Below are 15,747 nucleotides of genomic sequence, written 5' to 3'. Positions count from 1 at the left end.
AACTATTGGCACCCTTGATAAAGTTGAGCAAAAAATACTATAAAAATAAATAATACAAATACTGAGCTGTATTGTACGCACACAAAAAAGGGGGGGGATTATTTTATACCAATACAATTTCTCAGAGAAAGAGATTTAGTTTAAAAAGTAATAAAAGATAAGGGTCAAAATTATTGGCACCCTGTTTTCAATACTCTAGCACCCTCGCCCTGGAGAACACGTTGGGAGGGATCTTAGACCATTCCTCCATACTGAATCTTTCCAGATCCTTGTTATCCTTCAGCTGCTCTTATGGACTGCCATAAGAGCAGCCCAAAACCACAGGTTTTCAATGGGATTCGTGTCTGAAGACAGATGGCCATTGCAAAAAAATATTTTTGTGGATTTTGATTAGTGCTTGGGGTTATTGTCTTGGTGGAAGATCCACTTGTGGCCAAGTGTCAGCCTCCCGGCAGAGGCAACCAGGTTTTGGGCTAAAATGTCCTGGTACTTGGTCAAGTTCATGATGTCGTTGACCTTAACAAGGATCCCAGGACCAGTGGAAGCAAAACAGCACCGAAACATCAAAGATCCACCACCATATTTTACTCTAGGTATGAGTTATTTTTCTGCATACAGGTATGCTTCCATTTTGATGCCAAACCCACCACTGGTGTGCCTAGACAAAGAGGTATATTTCCATGTCATCTGACCATAGAACCAGTTCTAATCCAAGTGCCATTGAGTTTATCAAACTCCAGGCTGTGCTATGGTCAGATGACATAAAAATTGAGCTCTCTGGCCACAAAAAAAAGGAAGCTTACAGTGCATTCAGAAAGTATTCAGATCCCTTGACTTTTTACACATTATGTTACATTACAGGCTTATTCTAAAATGGATTAAATACATTTCCTCATCAATCTACACACAATACCCCATAATGACAACAGGTTTCAAGAAATGTAAAAAAAAAAAAAAAAAAAGATACCTTATACATACAAAGATACATAAGTATTCAGACCCTTTGCTATGAGACTCGAAATTGAGCTCCGGTGCATCCTGTTTCCATTGATCATCCTTGAGATGTTTCTACAACTTGATTGGACATGATTTGGAAAGGCACAAAACTGTCTATATAAGGTCCCATAGTTGACAGTGCATGTCAGAGCAAAAACCAAGCCATGAGGTTGAAGGAATTGTCTTGTAGAGCTCCGAGACAGGATTGTGTTGAGGCACAGGGTACCAAAAAATGTCTGCAGCATTGAAGGTTCCCAAGAACACCGTGGTCTCCATCATTCTTAAATGGAAGAAGTTTGGAAGCACCGAGACTCTTCCAAGAGCTGGTCGCCATGCCAAACTGAGCAATTGGGGAAGACAGGCCTTGGTCAGGGAGGTGACCAAGAACCTGATGGTCACTCTGAAAAGGCCCCAGACTTCTTCTGTGGAGATGGGAGAACCTTCCAGAAGGACAACCATCTTTGCAGCACTTTATGGTATAGTGGCCAGATGGAAGCCACTTCCCAGTAAAAGGCACATGACATTCCGCTTGGAGTTTGCCAAAAAGCACCTAAAGGACTCTCCGACTATGAGAAACAAGATTCTCTGGTCTAATGAAACCAAGATTGAACTATTTGGCCTGAATGCCAAGCGTCACATCTGGAGGAAACCTGGCACCATCCCTACGGTGAAGCATAGTGGTGGTGGCAGCATCATGTTGTGGGGATGTTTTTCAGCAGCAGGGACTGGGAGACTAGTCAGGATCGAGGCAAAGATGAACGGAGCAAAGTACAGAAAGATCCTAGATGAAAACCTGCGCCAGAGAGCTCAGGACCTCAGACTGGGGCGAAGGTTCACCGCCCAACAGGACAGCGACCCTAAGCACACAGCTAAGATGACACCGGAGCAGCTTCGGGACAAGTCTCTGAATGTCCTTGAGTGGCCCAACCAGAGCCCGGACTTGAACACGATCGAACATCTCTGGAGAGACCTGAAAATAGCTGTGCAGCGACACTCCTCATCCAACCTTACAGAGCTTGAGAGGTTCTGCAGAAAATAATGGGAGGAACTTCCCAAATACATGTGTGCCAAGTTTGTTGCTTCATACCCAAGAAGCCTCGAGGCTGTAATCGTTGCCAAAGGTGCTTCAACAAAGTACTGAGTAAAGGGTCTGAAAACGTATGTAAATGTGATATTTCCATTTATTTTATTTTTTGTTAATACATTTGCAAAAATGTATAACTTGTTTTTGCTTTGTCATTATGGGGTATTGTGTGTAGATTGATGAGAAGAAAAATGTGGGAAAAGTCAAGGGGTCTGAATACTTTCCGAATGCACTGTATGCAGGAAAGTACCTCATGTTAGAATTTGGTCCTAAATTAGCCAAGGTAATCAAGTGGAAAGAAACATGTTGAGGAAGTATCCTGTCACTCAAGTGTTGATGGCAGGAGGAAGTCAAAAGGTATTACAGCGGTGTCTACCTTTAAGAAACAGTAGACTCAAAACAATGACAATCTTTATCCAGGGAGAGAACAACGGAAACAAACAATAGAAGTTCAAACCTGCAAATCATTTGAGGTGGTGTAAGTGGCATTAGCCTACTTCAACTAAAAAAAGATAAGAAGCAAAAATTAATTCCAGAACTGTGTGTTCTTTCTAATCAAAAAAAGAACTGACAAGTTACGCTGCCACATTCTTACAACTTACATTTTTATTTAATTTAACCTTTCTTTTGACAGGGAGTCCTGCTGAAACCAAGGTCTGTTTTACAAATGAGCCCTGTAATTATAAAAATATACACATCCAATACAATATGAAACAGTACAATAAGTACGGCATTAGGTGGGCAGACTAACAACATAACTAGTATTTCCTCTGATTAACATTAGTGGAAGGCTACAGTGTTCCTTGCCATGTCAGATTACCTGTGCCGACTATATACCATAAACTGACAAGGCGTCAGCTATCTACTGATAGCATTGTCAGGATCCTGATAATGTGGGCAGAATATGTGGCCAGGGTTGTATTCATTTGGAACCAAACGGAAGCAAACTGGTCGAAACAGGAAGGGACCTACTGGGTTTTCCGTCGCAAAAATGTTTGCTATGGTTCGCTAGAATGGGCACTAATGAATACGATCCAGGTCTCAGAGACCTTGGTTCATCTTAGGAACAATATGACTGCACATGAGCCGATTTACATGAACATGCGTAAGGTATTGATAATGAATGAATCCATAATATTGATATGCTGATAACACTGTAAATTCTTAGTGCCTTCAGAAAGTATTCTCACCCCTTGACTTTTTCCACATTTTGTTGTGTTATAGCCTGAATTTAAAATGGATTTTATTTGTCACTGGCTTACACACAATACCACATAATGTCAAAGTGGAATTATGTTTTTTACATTTTTACAAATGAATTACAAATGAAAAGCTGAAATGTCTAAATTAGGCAGTGACTGAACTAAGAGAAAAAAACATGCAGGGTATTCTACACCATTAATAAACACATTCTAATTGAAATGCCTATTAAAATGCATCTAAAACTATCTGAATGTATCATTGGACCAATTGCTTTTTATGGCGGCGGGGTATTGGGTCCACTTGCGAAACAATATTTCATACAATGGGACAAACACCCCATTTGAAACCCTGCATGCGGAGTTATGCAAGATTCTCCTACATGTCCAGAGTAACACAAAGAACAATACAGGTTTCCACGACCTCTGATGAGAATAGGCTACCCATCCTGTTGGGGGAGGATGTAGAGAGCTGTGGGGTTGGCAGCGCACAACATTGCTGCCTGCCATAAAATGAGGGACAGGAGTAGCAACGTTTCAATGAACTTGTCCAGGGATGTTTTTGTAGACATTTGGATAGTTGACATAGAAAATAGATGTGACAATTTTCCGCTAAGGTGCTTTTCCTTTGAACTGTTGTGTGGCTATAAAAAACAGCTGGAGGTAATGACGTCAAACCGCCCCAACGACTTTCTTGTAAAAAATAGTGGTCGAAGTGTTTCCATTATCCATTTAGGGAAATTGCGCATTAATACATTTCCCGACATCCTGTATGCCCTCCCACCTATCTGTTTCTCGGCTCGGGTAGCTCGCAGAAGCCAGAATGGATAGAATGTAAGAATGTACTTTTTGCCATTTTCAAATCATTCTCACGTGCCAACGTATCGCCACCGCCAGTGCCATGGTGAAACTTGCACAGCTGTCGATATGAAATAATTTGACGGGGAAACTTGCATCCAGCCAACCAGAAAGCAAGGCGAAGCAATTCAGGCATCCTTGAAAGTCAGGACAATCCTTGTCCTGCAAAGAAACATTTATTTTTACAGTTGAAACATTTATTTAGCAAGCTTGGCATCACATGCCCCGCCCCGCGTACCTTTTAATTATTCGGCAATCATAATTTATTTGAAGAAAAAAAACACCGTTTCCATCAACATTGCCACAATACAGAGAGTTACACACAAAATAAAATCCACCCGTCGAACAAATAAACAATGTCGAGCTTTAGAAAATGTGACATTGTTTTTGTCGTTTTAAACCTGGGTCAATGGAAACCTGCCTAGTGACAGACCAACCAAGTGTTACCTACTTATTTATTTTCTTATTGATTTACATTTCTAATACAACCCCATCCCCCCCAAACCCTTGATTATTGCTGTTACTGGTGATCCTGTCTGTGACAATATTTATTACCTGTAAGGATGTTGATATAATCCCATAACAGTCGCGCTGGATAAGAGCGTCTGCTAAATTACACTTTTTAAAATATATTGTTAATGAATCATTCCATTTGCAATAGGTACATTGTTACATTACGCCAATAAAGAAAATGGGACAAACACCAAATTGAGACTGCATGCAGAATTAGGCCAATAACCGTTCATTTTAAAAATCCAGAAAAGAGCCGGTAAATTCTACAACCACCGAAAAGGAAGCGATTCCCAAACCTTCCATAACAAAGCCATCATCTACAGAGAGATTAACCTAGAGAAGTGTCCCCTAAGCAAGCTGGTCCTGGGACTCAGACCACACAGAGCCCTAGGGCAGCAACACAATTAGACCCAACCAAGTCATGAGAAAACAAAAAGATAATTACTTGACACATTGGAAAGAATTAACAAAAAAACAGAGCAAACTAGAATGCTACTTGGTCCTAAACAGAGAGTACACAGCTGCAGAATACCTGACCACTGTGACTGACCCAAAATTAAGGAAAGCTTTGACTATGTACAGACTCAGTGAGCATAGCCTTGCTATTGAGAGAGGCCGCTGCAGGCAGACCTGGCTCTTGAGAAGACAGGCTATGTGCACACTGCCCACAAAATTAGTTGGAAACTGAGCTGCACTTCCTAACCTCCTGCCAAATGAATGGCCATATTAGAGAAACATATTTCTCTCCGATTACACAAACACACAAAGAAAAAAAAATCAAATGTCGATAATCTCAGATCTATTGGGTGAAATACCAGTGTGTAATCACAGCAGCAAGATTTGTGACCTGTTGCCACAAGAAAAGGGCAACCAGTGAAGAACAAATAATTGTATTTATGTTGATTTATTTTCCCTTTTGTACATTAACTATTTGCACATCGTTACTCTATATATAGCCATACTATGGCATTTGATATGTCTCTTCCTTTGGAACTGAGTGTAATGTTTTGTTCTTTTTATATTGTTTATTTTATAATCTATTTCACTTGCTTTAGCAATGTAAACATGCCAAATAAAGCCTGTTGAATTGAGAGCGAGAGAGGAGATGTTACGGTTTTGTTCTGTTGAAAGAGAGGACCAAAATGCAGCGTGGTTATTTATAAACATCTTTAATAAAGATGATAACGTGAACAATAAACATATACAAAACAAGAAAACGTGGAAAACCGAAAACAGTCCTAACTGGTGCAAAACACAGAGACAGGAACAATCACCCACGAAATACTCAAAGAATATGGCTGCCTAAATATGGTTCCCAATCAGAGACAACGATAAACACCTGCCTCTGATAGAGAACCACTCTAGGCAACCATAGACTTACCTAGACTACTTCACTAACCACAATCCTATAACCTACAAAAAAAACCTAGACAAAACACACCACATAAATACCCATGTCACACCCTGGCCTGACCAAAATAATAAAGAAAACACAAAATACTAAGGCCAGGGCGTGACAGGAGAGAACCCTAAATCAACAGCTTTCTATTTCTCACCTATCCCTCAGGGGACATGTGACAGCACCCTCGGGCCCTATAGGGACATATAAAGGGCCTTTACATAAACGTCCCCTAACTGGTCTGCGGGTGAAGGTTCACATCACTGGGCATAAACAACGTACAGATGTAGGATCTTATTTTGATCACTCTTTTGTTGCTGAGAATTTTCATGTACTACAGGAAATGCAAACTAGAGTAGCCAAGGTTTAAAAAGGCTTCTAAAGTTTGTAATTTACACCTTAAAATGTGAGTTGATTTGCCAGAACAACACATGTCAATTAATTATAATCCACATAATTCACATTTCTTGTTGCTGCAGGATTATTTTCCTGCTGTAGCAAACTGGCTCAAATTAAGACGGCATCTGAGTTTGAGTTTATTTTTATTTTACTGGGATGGTGCACAATAATCAACGTTTCAGTAAAACTGCCGGTTTTAGCCAGCCGGCTAATTTTCCACCGCAGTCTCTGGGCAGGTTATTAAAAACAATTACAATAACAAAACAGACAATCGATGAGCAGTGAGCACACGCAGAGCAACATAAGACAAGCAAGACGTAGCAGAGCACAAAAAGCACAAGACAAAATCCATAAAAGCAACAAAGTATTTCCATACCTCACAAGCTACAGACAACAGACAACATGGAAAGCAGCAATACACAACTAGGGATTATGTTCACAAGTCTGATTGGCCTTTACCCATGCCTTCATGTTTTTTGTGAACGTGTGAGGTGGTGCAGTTGTGTGTGTGTGTGTGTGTGTGTGTGTGCGTGTGTGTCTGATGGCAGTGTATTCCAAACATGGGAAGCTCTCACAGAGAAAGAAGATTGACTAAAGGTGCTTTTCCTTATGGGAACTATACAGTCACCTCCCATGGCAGACCTTGTGGATCTGCTGCCATATGTTTGGGTTTTCTGTTTAACAAAAGTACTGAGTGGAGAGGGAGGCATGTGTCGGTGTATTGCACAAGATTTTTCCAACTCAGGAGCTCATGCATTCTGAGGATGTAACAGTGATGATGGCTATTGGGCTTCCTATCAAGCACTTTGAGAGCCTGTTTGTAGACAGACTGAATGGGTTTTAATGTTGTACAGCAAGCTTGGGCACAACTAGTCAAGCAGTATGTTAAGTGGGGGAGTTTCATAGATTTGAAGTACAGTCTTGCTACCTCTGTAGTCAATCGGAAATTAGCTTGGTTGAATTTGTTTATTTGAGTTACCTTTTTCACCTGCTTTTTAAAAGAGAAGGTGGAATCAAGTATGATGCCAAGGTACTTAAAATCAGATACCACCTGGAGGTTCTCCCCTGACACATAGACATCTGGCTCAGTAGCATCAGTTGCCCTCTGTGAAGAACATGCAGACAGTTTTTTTTCACATTAAGATGCAAACACGAGTCACTGAGCCACTTTGTAACCTGGACCATTACAGTAGTGAGTTCTTGTGCAGCTTGTTGTTTGCTCTTTGCATGCACATATATCATTGTACCATCTGCATACATTTGAACTTCAGACCCAGTACAGACAGAAGGCAGATCATTTAATGTACATACTGAACAGGAGGCGCCCCAGTATTGATCCTTGGGGCATGCCCACATCATAACTAAGAGTGGGCGACAGCTCATTGCTCACTCTGACACACTGAGTTCTGCCTTCAAGGTATGATTTCATCCATCTCAAGGTATCGAGGGAAAAGTTGAACTTGGACAATTGTGTGATGATAACCTCATGGTTAACAGTATCAAAAGCCTTCCTTAGGTCCAGAAACACAGCCCCAACAACACCCCCTTTGTCCATCTTGGACTTTACATTTTCCAGAAGAAAGCAGTTGGCTGTTTCTGTGGAGTGTTTTGCTCTGAAGCCAAACTGCATGGAGAGTAATGTGAAGGGGCTATTGTTGAGGTGGGCAATCAGTTGTTCTGCTACACACTTTTCAACAACCTTCGACACCACAGGTAGTATACTAATGGGGCTGTAGTTACTCACGTCAGCAGGGTCACCCGATTTAAAGATTGACGTTATTATCGCGGACTTCCAGACCCTTGGATACACCCCCTGACCAATAGATGTGTTGGTGACCTTAGTAATGGGGCCAATGAGTGACTCTGGGCTGGACTCTACCTTTCTTAAAAACTACAAACACATCTTTGGCTTTAGAGTTCTTTAGTGAGCTAATCACCTTGTTCCCCTCTGAAGACCGGTTGAGTGTCATTCACTAGCACTGAGCCCAAGAAACCAGTGGAGGGGTTCTGTGTCAGTACCCTGACAGAGTCAATAAAGTAGGAATTGAAGGCTATTGCTATTTCGACTGCATCCTGTGTTAGATTGTCATTCACTGTGATTTCTAGTCTTTTTGCAGTGTTACTATGCTCTTTCCCTGTTAACGTTTTTAGATTCTCCCAGATCAATTTAGAATTTCCCTTTGCTCACCAATTATGTTAATACAAAAGTGTGCCTTTGCCTGTGATTTCTTTCATCACCTTATTTCTCAACATGGTAAACCTACGTCTGTCATGCTCTAATTTGGACTTTAGGGATGTTTTTCCAGCATAATCTAGTTCTTTCATCAGTTTCCAGATTTCTCCATTTAGCCAAGGAAGAGTGCTCTTTTGGCCAGGTTTGGATTTTCTTTAGGAAGCCATTTATTGTAGTCTGGATTGTGGATAGAAAACCTGACTATCTGCTTCCACATCTGTATCGGACAAGAGATCATTCCAGTTAATTCCATTAATTGCGGTTTTCAAAATAATTTTGTTCACTCTTAGGTATTCTGAGTTGATCAGGCTTTCTAACAGTAGAGGTTAAACCTGTTCTGTAACACTACAACCACCACAATGCCACATAGTCCCTTCAATTGTCCAGCTCTAGTGCCTCAAATTTCCTGAAAATAGCCCTCCATATTAAAAAAGAACATCACTCCATACATTTCCAAAGACAGTGTCCTTCACTGTCCAATTGCCCATGTTATCAGGAACAGTTCAAGCATGCCCAGATGTTTTTTGAATCACTTACAGCCCAAAGGGACAGTGATATGATCCCAATGGCTTAATTAGCTGATCTAATTTGGCGTAAACCAGGTGGGTATCCTGCCTGCCTGGGCTGTGTTGGCACTCCCTGGGAATAGAGGCTAGTTCCCAGGCAATGCCATGGTCTCTTGGTGTGCCCGAGGGAGGTACATGTATCTAAAGACGTGACACGGAGGTTGTTGTTGTATCACTCCAGGTGTGGTGTTAATTGGCCTACCTGGCTGTAGCTAAAATGTGCTCACATCTTGGCGATCACCGGACAGATAGGACCAACACCTCTATGACCTGAGGTGTGTGTGTGTGTGTGTGTGTGTGTGTGTGTGCGCGCTTGTGGCACACTCACCCTGCAGAACCTAGACGCATGAGCCAGACTTCAGGTCACAGAACTGTACTTTCTGGTCTTTGGTACCCACTGAGAACACACAGATCAAGAGATTCATTGAGAGGCTACATACATGACTAAGACAAAGGGAAAAACATCTTTACTTTTACTTTGTGTGTAAATGCTTTGTGACCGAGAGGAGAAACTGGAGGCCCCGGTTTTCTCAGATGAGACAGGAATGTAGCTATATAAGAGCGCACTTATGCCAGCCATTGATATACATGAGCTCACAACACAGATCACTATTCACACAGAGGGTGTGAGCATTCAGGGAGCAAGGTAATTGACAGGGAAAGACACAGGATAACCAGGTTTGAGTCAATTTGTTTCAAACCCGGCAGAAATAAAATGATAATTCTGGTCCGAATAGCACCAGGGGGGTGGGCGGACAAAGGGAGAGTCAGTGACCTTAACATGGAGAAAGTGAGTGAAAAACACACACGCACACAGAGAGAACGAGAGACCCTTTGAAATGCATTGAGAAAGAGAGCAGTGTGGGTGTTAAACAAGTGATTTGGCAGGTATGTACAACCAGTCTGTCCTGCTCTGTCAGCAGGGGGGCACCGCCTGGATTCCTATCATGTCTATCCAAACTGTTCCGGAGTCATTTCCAACTCCTGAGACCCCAAGGGCATACACTCTGTTAACCCACCACACCGCAGTTTCACAATCAGCCGTCATGCGAACAGCTTTCACAATCCGTGGAGAGAATCATTGCTGCAGGCCTTGCATCAGAACATAGGGAATGCTGTGGAATGAGCAAAGCAAAAAGGGGCAAAGGAATACCTTGTTTACAGAATGGACTGCCTGGAGAGTAGAGACAATGTTCATTCTTAGATTATATCAGTAAGACAGACTGTTCCTTGTAGCGTCAGCTGTGTTCTTTGTGTCAGTTGTCTAGTTGTGTCCATTATTTTCTCTAGGTTTTTATTTTATGCACTTTGAGATGATTCTGTATAATGAAAATAGCTTTACAAATGTAATCACTGATTATTATAGACAGTAAATTATATTTTAAGTGCACAAACGTACTATTAGTGGTCTGATTGGTAAAAAGACGAATAATTGGAATAATCAGAATTGGGCTGCGTAAACGCAGCCACACACACACACACACACACACACACACACACACACACACACACACACACACACACACACCTGCAATGAGGCTGTGTTTCCTGGAGATGGGGGACATGTGGTGGCAGTAGACGTTCCCTTCAAACTGGAAAACTTAATTGGGCTACAGATACACAGGAAGGAGAAAGAACTATCCGCTTTAGTTCACCCTGAACATAAACCTGATCTCTATGTGCTGTAGAGAGACAACAATACTGTTCAGTCAGTCGGTCAGCATGACAGGAAAGAACACTGCGGTGACTGACACAATGGGACCAGGAGACAGAAATGAAGAATGTTGCTGTGAGAGAGATGGAGGGGAGGAATGGAGGAGAGCAGAGTAGGACATGGCAGTGTGGGAGAACTAAGCACGGCAGTGGACTAAGAGGCTGGAGGAAGGCGACAAGAGCAACAGTTACAATGCAAATCCATCTGCAAACACAAGTGCCCGCTCTGGTGCCTTGGCTGCCACTGTGTGCCAAAACTAGCAAGTGCTGACCCAATGGGGACACACAGAGGGGGCTCTGTGTCAACACACTCAGTCACATACACTTATCTCTTAACCTTTCATGGGCTCTGAAAATGTCAGTTTAATATAAATGAGATACAATGCTGATGCTTATCCAGGACATAGCTAACCAACCCATACATACTGTAGCTAGCTAGACCTTTTCTACAGCACTTCTTAGCTGCTTAAGTGTGGTGCAGGTACTGGATACTGATTCCTGGATCTGAATTCCTGGATCTGAATTCCTGTGTGTGTGCCTGTGAATGTTTTACTGTCCTTTAGCTGACCCTTTTAGGTAACCATGGAACCAGTGTAACTCTAGCTCAGCATAGAGCGCACCATATGAGGCAGAGAGAGAGAGTGACTGAGTGAGCTAGAGAGCGAGAGAGAATGAGACCGAAAGAAAGTGAGAGACAAAGGATGTATGTGAGAGAAAAACAACGTAAGAGAGAGAGTGAGAAACAAAGAGTGAAAGAGTATGTATAGTGGGGAGAACAAGTATTTGATGCACTGCAGATTTTGCAGGTTTTCCTACTTACAAAGCTTGTAGAGGTCTGTAATTTTTATCATAGGTACACTTCAACTGTGAGAGGCGGAATCCAGAAAATCCAGAAAATCACATTGTATGATTTTTAAGTAATTCATGTGCATTTTATTGCATAGTGAAGACAAACTATGAACAGCTTTGCACACTCTTAACTAGCTTAATGAGGAACGCTTTTCTAACAGTCTTGAAGGAGTTCCCACATACAGTGGGGCAAAAAAGTATTTTGTCAGCCACTAATTGTGCAAGTTCTCCCACTTAAAAAGATGAGAGGCCAGTAATTTTCATCATAGGTACACTTCAACTATGACAGACAAAATGAGAAAAAAATCCAGAAAATCACATTGTAGGATTTTTTATGAATTTATTTGCAAATTATGGTGGAAAATAAGTATTTAGTCAGCTACAAACAAGCAAGATTTCTGGCTCTCACAGACCTGTAACTTTTCTTTAAGAGGCTCCTCTGTCCTCCACTCGTTACCTGTATTAATGGCACCTGTTTGAACTTGTTATCAGTATAAAAGACACCTGTCCACAACCTCGAACAGTCACATTCCAAACTCCACTATGTCCAAGACCAAAGAGCTGTCAAAGGACACCAGAAACAAAATTGTAGACCTGCACCAGGCTGGGAAGACTGAATCTGCAATAGGTAAGCAGCTTGGTTTGAAGAAATCAACTGTGGGAGCAATTATTAGGAAATGGAAGACATACAAGACCACTGATAATCTCCCTCGATCTGGGGCTCCACGCAAGATCTCACCCCGTGGGGTCAAAATGATCACAAGAACGGTGAGCAAAAATCCCAGAACCACACGGGGGGACCTAGTGAATGACCTGCAGAGAGCTGGGACCAAAGTAACAAAGCCTACCATCAGTAACACACTACGCCGCCAGGGACTCAAATCCTGCAGTGCCAGACGTGTCCCCCTGCTTAAGCCAGTACATGTCCAGGCCCGTCTGCAGTTTGCTAGAGAGCATGTGGATGATCCAGAAGAAGATTGGGAGAATCTCATCTGGTCAGATGAAACCAAAATAGAGCTTTTTGGTAAAAACTCAACTCGTCGTGTTTGGAGGACAAAGAATGCTGAGTTGCATCCAAAGAACACCATACCTACTGTGAAGCATGGGGGTGGAAACATCATGTTTTGGGGCTGTTTTTCTGCAAAGGGACCAGGACGACTGATCCGTGTAAAGGAAAGAATAAATGGGGCCATGTATCGTGAGATTTTGAGTGAAAACCTCCTTCCATCAGCAAGGGCATTGAAGGTGAAACGTGGCTGGGTCTTTCAGCATGACAATGATCCCAAACACACCGCCCGGGCAACGAAGGAGTGGCTTCGTAAGAAGCATTTCAAGGTGCTGGAGTGGCCTAGCCAGTCTCCAGATCTCAACCCCATAGAAAATATTTGGAGGGAGTTGAAAGTCTGTGTTGCCCAGCAACAGCCCCAAAGTATTGTGATAAACTTTTGTTATTGACCAAATACTTATTTTCCACCATAATTTGCAAATAAATTCATTAAAAATCCTACAATGTGATTTTCTGGATTTCTTTCTCTCATTTTGTCTGTCATAGTTGAAGTGTACCTATGATGAAAATTACAGGCCTCTCTCATCTTTTTAAGTGGGAGAACTTGCACAATTAGTGGCTGACTAAATACTTTTTTTGCCCCACTGTATGCTGAGCACTTGTTGGCTGCTTTTCCTTCACTCTGTGGTCCAACTCATCCCAAACCATCTCAATTGGGTTGAGGTTGGGTGATTGTGGAGGCCAGGTCATCTGATGCAGCACTCCATCACTCTCCTTCGTCAAATAGCCCTTACACAGCCTGGAGGTGTGCTTTGGGTCATTGTCCTGTTAAAAAACACATGATAGTCCCACTAAGAACAAACCATATGGGATGGTGTATCGCTGCAGAATACTATGTTAGCCATGCTGGTTAGGTATGCCTTTGAATTCTAAATAAATCACTGACAGTGTCACCAGAAAAGCCCCCCCACACAATCACACCTCCTCCTCCATGCTTCATGGTGGGAACCACACATGTGGCGATCATCCATTCACCTACTCTACATCTCACAAAGACACAGTGGTTGGAACCAAAAATCTCAAATTTGGACTCATCAGACCAAAGAACAGATTTCCACCGGTCTAATGTCCATTGCTCGTGTTTCTTGACCCAAGCAAGTCTCTTCTTTTTGGTGTCCTTTGGTAGTGGTTTCTTTGCAGCAATTTGACCATTAAGGCCTGATTCACACAGTCTCCTCTGAATAGTTGATTTTGAGATGTCTGTTACTTGAACCCTGTGAAGCATTTATTTGGGCTGCAATCTGAGGTACTGAACTTATCATCTGCAGCAGAGGTAACTCTGGGTCTTACTGTCCTGTGGTGGTCCTCATGAGGGCCAGATTCATCATAGCGCTTGATGTTTTTTGTGACTGCACTTGAAGAAACTTTCAAAGTTCTTGACATTTTCCGCATTGACTGACCTTCATGTCTTTAAGTAATAATGGACTGTCGTTTCTTTGTTTATTTGAGCTGGACTTGTTCTTTTACCAAATAGGGCTATCTTCTGTATACCAGCCCTACCATGTCACAACACAACTGATTGGCTCAAATAAATTAACTTTTAACAAAACACACCTGTTAATTGAATTGCATTCCAGGTGACTACCTCATGAAGCTGGTTGAGAGAATTCCAAGAGCGTGCACAGCTGTCAAGGCAAAGGGTGGCTACTTTGAAGAATCTTAAATATAAAATATATTTTGATTTGTTTGACACTTTTGTAGTTACATGATTCCATATGTGTAATTTCATAGTTTTGATGTCTTCACTATTATTCTACAATGTAGAAAATAGTAAAAAAAAATAAGAAAAACACTTGAATGTGTAGGTGTGTCAACTTTTGACTTGTACCCCTCAATCTACACACAATACCCCATAATGACAATACAAAAACAGGTTTTAGAAATTTGTACAAATTGATTTAAAAAATAAGTATTCAGACCCTTTACTCAGTACTTTGTTGAAGCACCTTTGGCAGTGATTACAGCCTTGAGTCTTCTTGGGTATGAAGCTACAAGCTTGGCACATCTGTATTTGGGGAGTTTCTCCCATTCTTCTCTGCAGATCCTCCTAAGCTCTGCCAGGTTGGATGGGGAGCGTCACTGCACAGCTATTTTCAGGTCTCTCTAGAGAAGTTCGACCGGGTTCAAGTCTGGGCCTTATCAAGGACATTCAGAGACTTGTCCCAAAGCCACTCCTGTGTTGTCTTGGCTATGTGCTCTCCAGAGAAGTTTGACCGGGTTCAAAATGATGGAGGCCACTGTGTTCTTGGGGACCTTCAATGTTGCATACATTTTCTGGTATCCTTCCCCAGATCTGTGCCTTGACACAATCCTGTCTCAAAGCTCTATGGACAAATCCTTTGACCTCATGGCTTGGTTTTTGCTCTGACATGCACTGTCAAATACACACACTACTGCTTGCACACTCATCATTGGCAGATAAGTGCTTTCGAGGAAGCACAATAGCACTCTCTCACACCACTCCTGTCCACCAATACCTAGTGAAGTACACAGTTATAGTGATGCTGCCATCTAGTGGGTGCCATCAGATATGTGAGCCACACACAACTGTCTACCGTGCACACTGCTTTACAGGGGTACTGTGGTTTCCTGCTTTTGTTATCCAGGTCAAACACCACAATCACTCCATCTGCCCCTCTAGATAGCATGCTACAGAACAGACAAGAGGAGAGGGTTAGCTTCCAACAGCACCAGGACTCTAAAGATGTGCTACCTAGGCAACACATGTCCATGTTGAGTTGTTGTAGGTTGCTGGCTCATGTATCAAGTTATGTTGAATTCAGGTTATGAAGGAAAAATGCATTACGTTATAGGCCTAGGCTATATGGTAATCATAACAAAATAATGTTCTCAATTGTCAGACCTACTACCA

Source organism: Oncorhynchus mykiss, chromosome 6 (genome assembly GCF_013265735.2).
Source record: "Oncorhynchus mykiss isolate Arlee chromosome 6, USDA_OmykA_1.1, whole genome shotgun sequence".
NCBI lineage: Eukaryota > Metazoa > Chordata > Actinopteri > Salmoniformes > Salmonidae > Oncorhynchus > Oncorhynchus mykiss.
The sequence above is the reverse complement of the archived record's forward strand: the minus strand, read 5'-3'. Positions refer to the sequence as shown.